This window comes from Hordeum vulgare, chromosome 2H (genome assembly GCF_904849725.1).
Source record: "Hordeum vulgare subsp. vulgare chromosome 2H, MorexV3_pseudomolecules_assembly, whole genome shotgun sequence".
Lineage (NCBI taxonomy): Eukaryota > Viridiplantae > Streptophyta > Magnoliopsida > Poales > Poaceae > Hordeum > Hordeum vulgare.
In genome coordinates this window covers 253959026-253968182 of record NC_058519.1, presented here as the reverse complement: position 1 = coordinate 253968182, position 9157 = coordinate 253959026, and positions in this window count along the sequence as shown.

The window sequence follows — 9157 nt, the reverse complement described above, 5'->3', positions numbered from 1 at the left end:
ATGCTGCCACCGGTCCAAGGAGGAAGCCTGCACCCAAGCATCCTCATGCATCTTCCTCAACTGCCAAGAAGTGACAGTCTTCATGGGGCGTTAGTCCTCAGCTTTGTCCCTTTTCATCACTTGATGACAAAGGGGGAGAAATCTGAGAGTTAGTCTTCACGCGGGATATATTTTGGGGCTTATGAACTTTATTAAGTAACAAACTCTTGGTTCTTCTGAAGTATTTTATGTAATGAGTTGTAACATAAGCCCGATGGTACTCTGACGCTTTTGAGCGTTTTTCTTCGCATGCTTGTTTCTCAAAACATTATATGTTAAATACCATTTGCCATCATGCATTCTCAAACTCCACATATTATATGTCATATGTATGCATGATTTACAAGACTCAGGGGGAGATCTCCATGATATAAATCATCAATGTGCATTTGCTGTGAAAAGCAAAATCATCAAAAGATGCACATCTTCAGGGGGAGTCTCTCTGTGTCTTGATTTCAAATTTCTCAAATGAGTATTTACACTTCATATTTGTATCCCCATTGAAGACTTAACCTAATTGTCATCAACCACCAAAAAGGGGAGATTGTAAGTGCATCTCGTGCCCCTTAGTGATTTTGGTGGTTTGAAGACTTATAGGTTAAGTATCTAATGTGTTCAGAAGTGTACACATGATCTATAAGTCGTTGAGGAGTTTGAATTATACGATGAATATCGACCCCTAAGAATGTATATCTTCAGCTGTAGAAATTGGTCTGAAGCTAAAGAATTGATTTGCGAAGAAATTGCGATGAAATTGATATTCCTCATGAAGATATTGCACATGAGGAATTCTGTGTGTCCTGAAGAAAATCAATCTGAAGACTTGGAAGCATGAAGATTTATTCTTTCTGTTTTATTTTGTTCACTCTTGAGTCATAGGAACACCGTACTATAAAAGGGGGTCGAAGTAACACTTCGGAATGAATTTCCTCATGATGCTCAACCCAAGCCTAATCCTACCAAAAGCCTCAAGTGAGGAATATGAGAGACAGGAGGACTCTCACAGTTGAGGGTCCCGACCGTTTCTGTAATTCGCGCCACATCACTGATCTGATCCACACCAACAATCATATTATTTAAGGGCATTAATGTCAAGTCATGTCCGCATGCTCCCAGGCTATAAATAGCCACCCCACAACCATCAGCTGGTTGGCTGCTCTGCGAGAAACTAACACTTGTCCTTTAGAGCAACCCAAATTCCTGAGAGTCTTCGAGAGTAAATCATCAGTGAGGAAATACCCCAAACACCAAACAACAAACCAAAAACCAAGTGATTGAGCATCACTGAAGAATTAGTTCCTGTGTGGGACTAAATCCTTTTACCTCTGAGGACTGTGCATCCTCCAGACGGTTAGGCGTCATGGTCTAGAGCAATCCAGTAGTCAATTATGGATCGTCGGGTGACCAAGTTTGTGAGGGTTTGGAAGTCTGCCCTGAAGACTTACCACGAGTGTTGGGCGAGGAATGTGTTCTTAGCTCAAGGTGAATACGGTAGGGACTGTCTGTCCCGGGACTGTGTGTCATTTGATTTCAATACCAAGCCGCTCCAAACCAGACGTACAACAGTCACAACAGTTGGAACTGGGTCATCAACCATTGTCTTCACTATGAAACGACTTCTATTTCTTCAACTCTTTCAATTCCTTAATATTGTACGTTGAAGATTTTCATTGTCACTATTGAAGAATTTGGTGAAGACTTTCTCTGAAATTCTTCAACCCCAAATTCTTCACGCGAGTTAATCCTCACCTGCTTTCTCTGTGCCTGCGCACTGCCCAAACTGCTTTTCATCCTCATCTTGAAAACTCCTTTAGTGATACTTTGCACTCCTGATCCTTTATTGTTTCCGCTGCAAGTTAGTCATTAGTGAGAAATTTCCTCAAAAGGAATTTCCTCTGTGATGAAATTCTAAAAATCTCCTATTCACCCCCTCTAGTCGATATATCGCACTTTCACATAAGTACCAAAAGGACAAGTAAAAGTGGTCTTCTCTTGATCGGCAGTGTTAACATGAATTTGAGAGAACCCAGAATACCCCACAAGATAGCAAAAGTGAGTGTTTTTGGATAACCTTTCAAGCATTTGGTCGATGAACGACAGCGGGTAGTGGTCCTTCCTAGTTGCCTTGTTCAGCTTCCTGTAATCAATACACATTCTATATCTAATAATAATTCTTTGAGGTATTAGTTCGTTCTTATCATTAGGAACCATAGTCGTACCTCCTTTCTTGGGAACACAATGTACCGGACTGTGGGGAACCCGTCTTACGAGTCGAGATCGCCGAATGAACGTGCTCAGTGCTCTCAGAGATCAATGCTCCTCGAACACACAAATACTGAATAATAAGAGTCTTACATCCAAGTACTGAATTATTACATCACATGACCGAATGGTCAAGTTCACAAGGTTCGGCCTAAGGCCAAATCACACTGATACAACTAATAGCAGAAATCATAGGGGCTAAGCGTGTGCCCATGCCATCAAGCCTACATCGACGGGCATTCTGACTCGGAAGCGTCCTAGTTCACAGGGGCGTCTCCGAAGACGTACTCATCTCCAAACTCCGGTCCTTCCATGTCTGGTCAATAATATAACCAGTGGTAAGCCAATGAGTACTTTTGAATGTACACGCAAACAGCCCATGATATGAATAATGAAAGTGAAGGATAACAATAACATGCATCTTTGGTGGAATTCATCTTGGTGGAACGATCATGAATATGCATCAAGTTAAAGAATTACTTTTGAAGAACACGTTACAAATATCAATATATCTGCCGAGGGCTGAACCATCCAGGTTCATCCTATATGCCAAGTCACAGAACTTGGTCATATCACCTCTTCCATAATAACTCCATGTAACACACACACACTTGGTTTATGCCTAAACGACTGGACGTAGTTTAAGCAACACCACCCAACTATCCTTGACAGTGGACACGGCGATTCAAATAGTTTTACACTCTGCAGAGGTAGTACGCTGGACCCACGAGATTAGGGAAACTTCTGTGTCATCCACGACTCGCGGTATATAACATACCTGAGGTAAGTACCCGATCAATGCCTTTCCCCTAACGATACTAGACAAAGAGGTCCACTCGATTGGTACCCAGCCCACATGTTGTTCGTCTTACGAGCATCGACTCTGGACAGTATCAACCATGCGGGGACCAACGTTGTACCTGGAACACATAAAAATGGCATAGTCGCCCTACCTGGCACGACCCCATCATGAGAGTGACCACACATCACTCCTGGAACTAGTAATGTGGCTCTTTGCTAGCACCGACCAGAGTAATCAACACGGCCCCGTACCATAAAGGGGTAATGTGGTCGTACATGTAAGGTTGGGACGGTCAACACATGATAAATCTAATCCCATTTCCAAAACCATACTCACACAAATACCCGGTGCACCACTTCACCAGAAGTGACTACCTAACTCATCATCACCCTTGGGCATTAGTGGCACCCGACGGGTTTTTTCATAAATCTTTGATTTATACCAACAACATGCTCATGCTACTGTTACTCTAGCTTTACTTGTGAACATGATACTAGAATGAACCTCATAGGTGGTAGGATCAAGCTCTATGCATGTGCTCCGAAGGAGCCATCGGTAACATCACATCAATGATTTACCGGCACTTATGATCATATGCAACAGAAATATTTGCTACGCTAGCATGCAATATAACATATGCTTAGTCATTGTCAAAGGGTTGCTTGCCTTGGTTAGCTAGGTATCCGGGGTCTTCGAGGTGTGCCGCTCCGATTTCCTCGTCACACGGATTTTTTATCATCGTCAAAAGAATAAATAAGAAATACCTCACTCAAAAACAGATCACAAAGTCATTTTAAAAATGTTCTTTGTTACTGATAAATATAAGTTGTTATCTTTAGAAATATTTTCCTCTGATTCCAATGAAGGTACATTTTTAAAATCAACTAAGCAGAAGGAAAACTATTCCAATTTAATCCTTTTTATTATTGTAAAACGGAATAGTTGCTGAAAATTCAACCAATGGTCTTATTAAATACTACATATTTTTAGGAGAATATTAGTAGAACAATTATATTTTTACACTGGTTAAATATTTTTATAAAAATCTTTGAAAAATCATTTTTAAAACAAAAGAAGATAGGCAGCAGTTCCTGGCCTGGCTCGGCCTGGAACTGGGCCGGCCCAAAGGCCAGCCGACAGCCTGCCCTGGCTTGCACGCCGTCAGATTTGAACCTGACGTGCGGGGCCCTGTGGTCAGCGGCTACGGGCAGCGAGGCTGAGGGAGCTGGGACACCGACAAGTGGGGCACACTTGTCGGGGTCGTCTCCTACCTCTGACCAAAGAGGAGGAGGAGCTCGCCGGCGAGGCTGCCGACGTTCTCAGGCCCCAACGAGGACAAAAATGGGTTCGGCTCGTCGCCGCCTACCTGCTGGTGGTCGGAACAACGACGAAGAGGCACGAGATCGCTGATGACGAGGAGGCGCGGCGGAGGAGTTTTGGGAGGTCGTTGAGGGGGTAGCCAGGGGCACGGAAATCCTTGGGAAAGTTGGGGAAATCTTCTTGAGGTCGAGGGGATCGGTTTGGTGGGTCGAGGATCACACGAGCCGTCGTGTAGCCGGAGATTGACCGGAGCTCCAAGGCGGAGGGGCCTCGGTCGATCTCGAGCACCGTGGCTCTGCTGGCTTGCTGGGTGGCTAGGGAGGTGCTAGTGTTCGTGGCGAAGCTGTCTAAGGGGTGCTGGAGCGAGGGGGACGGCTATAAATAGGCCCGCGACGGTGAGCCGATTCGGGAGCGACGGTGACTCACCGTGGCTCGCATGGGTGTGCAGAGAGGAGCTGGGGTCGAAACCACGGTCTTAGGACATGGTTTTGGATTGCCAGAACCATCTGCATCAGAGGGAGAGAGAGAGGAGTCGGGCATCAGTGGCCGCGCAACTTTGGCCGATACTGCTGCGCGCGGGCACGCGTTGCACGAGCTCAAGCGCGGGAGAGGAGGGACCCTGATGGTCGCTCGATGCAGAGGGGTTGTCGGGGAAGAGGTTGGACACCTCGGGGGAGGCTGGAACTGGCCGACGGCGTCGCCCCCACCTCGCTGGCTTCCTGTAGCGCGCCCAGAGCGCAGTTTTGGCATGCCCCGGCATGCTGGTGCGCTGTGAGGTGCTTTCTACGTATCTAGCATGTCCTGTCACTGGCTAGGGGTGAGGCTAGCCGTTGAAGTCCCGTGGGAGCTTCGTCTGGTCAAGGGAGACAAGAGAAACAGGTGCTATCAGCTTCGAGCTGAAGCTTAGATTGGGTTTTTTGGCATTTCTACATTGAACCAGAGAGGGGCCAGTTGACTGGGGCTGGGCATTGATACTGGCCACCTAATCTAAGAGTTTGGAGCAAAGGGGTTGGGTTTAGCTGTGTCTAAGAGGGCTTTTACCCATCTGTCAGAAGGTGCTCGACAGTGGTTTGAGGGGGTTGCACCCCACCACTTGTGCTGCAACTTAACAAGTTTGGCTTTGGTGCTAAAACATGGGGTTTCACCAAGTTTGAGCTCCATTGGACAAGTTTAGCTTTATAAACTTGAAAACACCACCATTTGAACAGATCTGTCCCTTCCAAAGAGAGTGTGGGCAAACTAAGTCCCACAAATCCCATATTTGGGGTAGAACTCTCATTTGAGGTATTAGGCACTCCTGCAAAGTTTCATCATCATTGGACAAACTTTGCTATGTAGAGTTGCTCTAACTTCTATCTAGACAGAAGGGGTTTTACAGTTATTTGGGGTCCTTAATCACGTTGGATCAAAGTGAAACTTTATGTGGACACCAAATATGGCTTAGGGGTACCACTGGAATTTTCTAGGATTTCATTGAGAATGTTTCCTTTGGAAATATTTGAAAATGTCAAAACAGACATAAATGGTTTTCAAGGTTTCACTCAAATAATTATAATATAAATAGGTGTTTAAAATCTTATGTATGGAAAATATATGTCCTTCTGATCATCTCCAAATTTAATCAGATTTTTCTGAGGGAGAAAACTATTTTTCCATGTAGGAATACCATTTCTGGCCTTAGAAATGGACATGTAATTAAATTAGGAGAATAATTTTGTGGTTTTGGAGCACTGAAATATATTTAAAATCAGATCACCAACTTTGGGTAGGAACACTCCTTGCCATCAAGGGCATGTAGTGCAACTCAAAGTAGGGTTTTACCTTGATCAGAAACAAGTAAAGGTTTTTGGAAATAATTCAATATTGTGAAATGGGGGTTTTATCACCACATGATCAACACATAAGCATACAATGACAATCATGGCACTCTGATAATTAGTTTTGAAAAAAATTTAACAAGCTCAAATTTTTGCATTACAGAGAAAGTGGTAGTGAAAACAGGGTGTGACACACCTATCCCCCTTACAAGAATCTCGTCCCCGAGATTCCTAAGCTAGGTGCTAATAAGGTCTGGAAACTCATATCGGAGATAGTCTTCCCGCTCCCATGTTGCTTCTGCTTCGGTGTAGTTGCTCCACTGAACCTTGAAATACTTGATGGTTCGGATTCTGGTGCAACGCTCAACTTCATCTAGAATACGGATCGGCTTCTCGCGGTAGGTGAGGTCTGGCTGAAGGTCGATGGCATGATGGTCAATGTCCTTGTAAATATCGAGACGACTTGGCGCTTGAAGACACTTCCGAAGTTGTGACACGTGGAAGACACTGTGCACACCCGGAAGTTCCAGGGGTAGCTCCAACTAATAAGCAACTTCTCCACGCCTTGTTGTGATCTTAAAAGGTCCAATGAACCTTGAAGCGAGTTTCCCTTTAACATGGAAACGCTTGGTTCCCTTGAGAGGAGTGACACGGAGGTACACCTGGTCTCCGGGAAGGAACTCCACATCCCTGCGGCGAGAATCCACATAGCTCTTTGCTCGCGACTTGGCTGCCTTTAGATTTTCACGAACAAGTTGCACCTTCTCTTCTGCTTTGTGCAAAACCTCCAGCCCAATAATCAGCCCTTCACCGCTTTCGGACCAGTTGAGCGGGGTGCGGCACTTTTGTCCATACAACACTTCAAATCGGGCCATCTGGAGACTGGACTCGTAGTTGTTGTTGTATGAAAACTCAGCGAACGACAGAAAGTCTTCCCATTTGGCACCATGTGCCAAGACGCAAGCGCGGAGCATATCTTGCAGTATCTGATTCACTCTTTTCGTTTGTCCGCCCGTTTGCGGGTGGAAAGCGGTGCTGAAGGAGAGCTTGGTACCGAGGGCTCCGTGAAGGCTCACGACACGATGGATATACAGACTAGCCAATTGGTTTCCATCATAAGTGGTGTTGACTGGAATGAAATGGGCCACCTTGGTCAGGTGGTCGACAATGACCCATATGGAGTTGTGCCCTTTGTTTGACCTAGGCAATACAATGATGAAATCCATGCCAACTTTGTCCCACTTCCATTCTGGCACTTGAAGTGGTTGTAGCAATCCAGCGGGTCGCTGATGCTCAGCCTTGACTCGCTGGCATACGTCGCACTTGGAAACAAAAAACACTATTTCCCTCTTCATTCCATGCCACCATAATCTTTCTCGGAGATCTTGATACTTCTTGGTACCACCGGGGTGAATAGAGTAGGGTGTATCATGCGCTTCCTATAAGATCAAGTCCATGAGTTCAGCCTTGTTGGGTACGCATATACGTTTCCAAAACCACACAACTCCTTGTTCATCCACCGAGAATCCTGGGGCCTTGCCTTCTTGAATCTTCTTCTTGATGCCTTCAATGCTCTTATGACCCTTCTGGAACTCCTTGATATCATCAACCAGAGTTGGTTTGACTTCGAGGTTAGCTAGGAATCCCGATTCCACTAGTTCCAACCCGAAGTTCTCCATTTCTTCATATAAGGCGGGTTGCCTTTCCTTGAGCAGAATGTTCAAGGTGCTAGTCTTCCTGCTTAAGGCATCAGCCACTACATTGGCCTTACCGGGGTGATATTGAATGCTGAGGTCGTAGTCTTTGATTAACTCCAACCATCTTTGTTGCATCATATTCAATTCCCTTTGGCTGAAGATATACTTCAGACTTTTGTGGTCAGTGTATATTTCACATCGTTTACCTAGAAGATAATGTCGCCATGTCTTCAGGGCGTGCACTACTGGTGCCAACTCGAGATAATGGGTGGCATAGTTCTCCTCATGCAGGCGCAGTTGTCGTGACAGATATGCCACAACTCTGCCATCTTGCATTAGAACCCCACCGAGCCCGATTCTGGAGGCATCACAATATATCACAAACTCCTTGCTGATATCTGGAGTGGCCCATACCGGGGCGGTAGTTAATCTCTTCTTCAAATCTTCGAAGCTTGCTCCACACTCCGTCGTCCATTTGAACTTCTTGCCTTTTTTCAAGAGCTGAGTCATAGGTCGAGCGATGTGGGAGAATCCTTCTACAAACTTGCGGTAATATCCCGCGAGTCCGAGGAAGCTCCTGACTTCCTTCATATCAATTGGCGATTCCGAGTTGGTTATCGTAGTAATCTTGGAGGGATCAACTACCAATCCACTTGCTGACATGGTGTGACCCAAGAATCCAACTTCGTCCAACCAGAATTGGCACTTGCTGAATTTGGCATAAAGTTGGTGCTCTCGAAGCTTTTCCAACACTAACCTCAAGTGTTGCTCATGCTCTTCTTCGGACTTGGAAAAGATTAATATGTCATCAATAAATACGACGACAAAGTTGTCCAGGTATTCCATGAAGACCTTGTTCATGAGGTACATGAAGTAAGTTGGGGCATTAATCAACCCGAAAGACATGACAGTGCATTCGTACAGACCGTACCGGGTCACGAACGCAGTCTTGGGTATGTCCTCAGGTCGAATCTTCAGTTGGTAATATCCAGACCGGAGATCGATCTTGGAAAATACCTTAGCTCCATTTAGCTGATCAAACAAGTCTTCAATCTTTGGGAGTGGATACTTGTTCTTGATCGTGACCTCATTGAGAGAACGGTAATCGACGCAGATTCTGATAGTCCCATCCTTCTTGGACATGAACAGAACACGCGATCCCCAAGGTGACACACTCGGATGAAAGAACCATTTCCTGAGTTTCTCATCCAGCTGCTTCT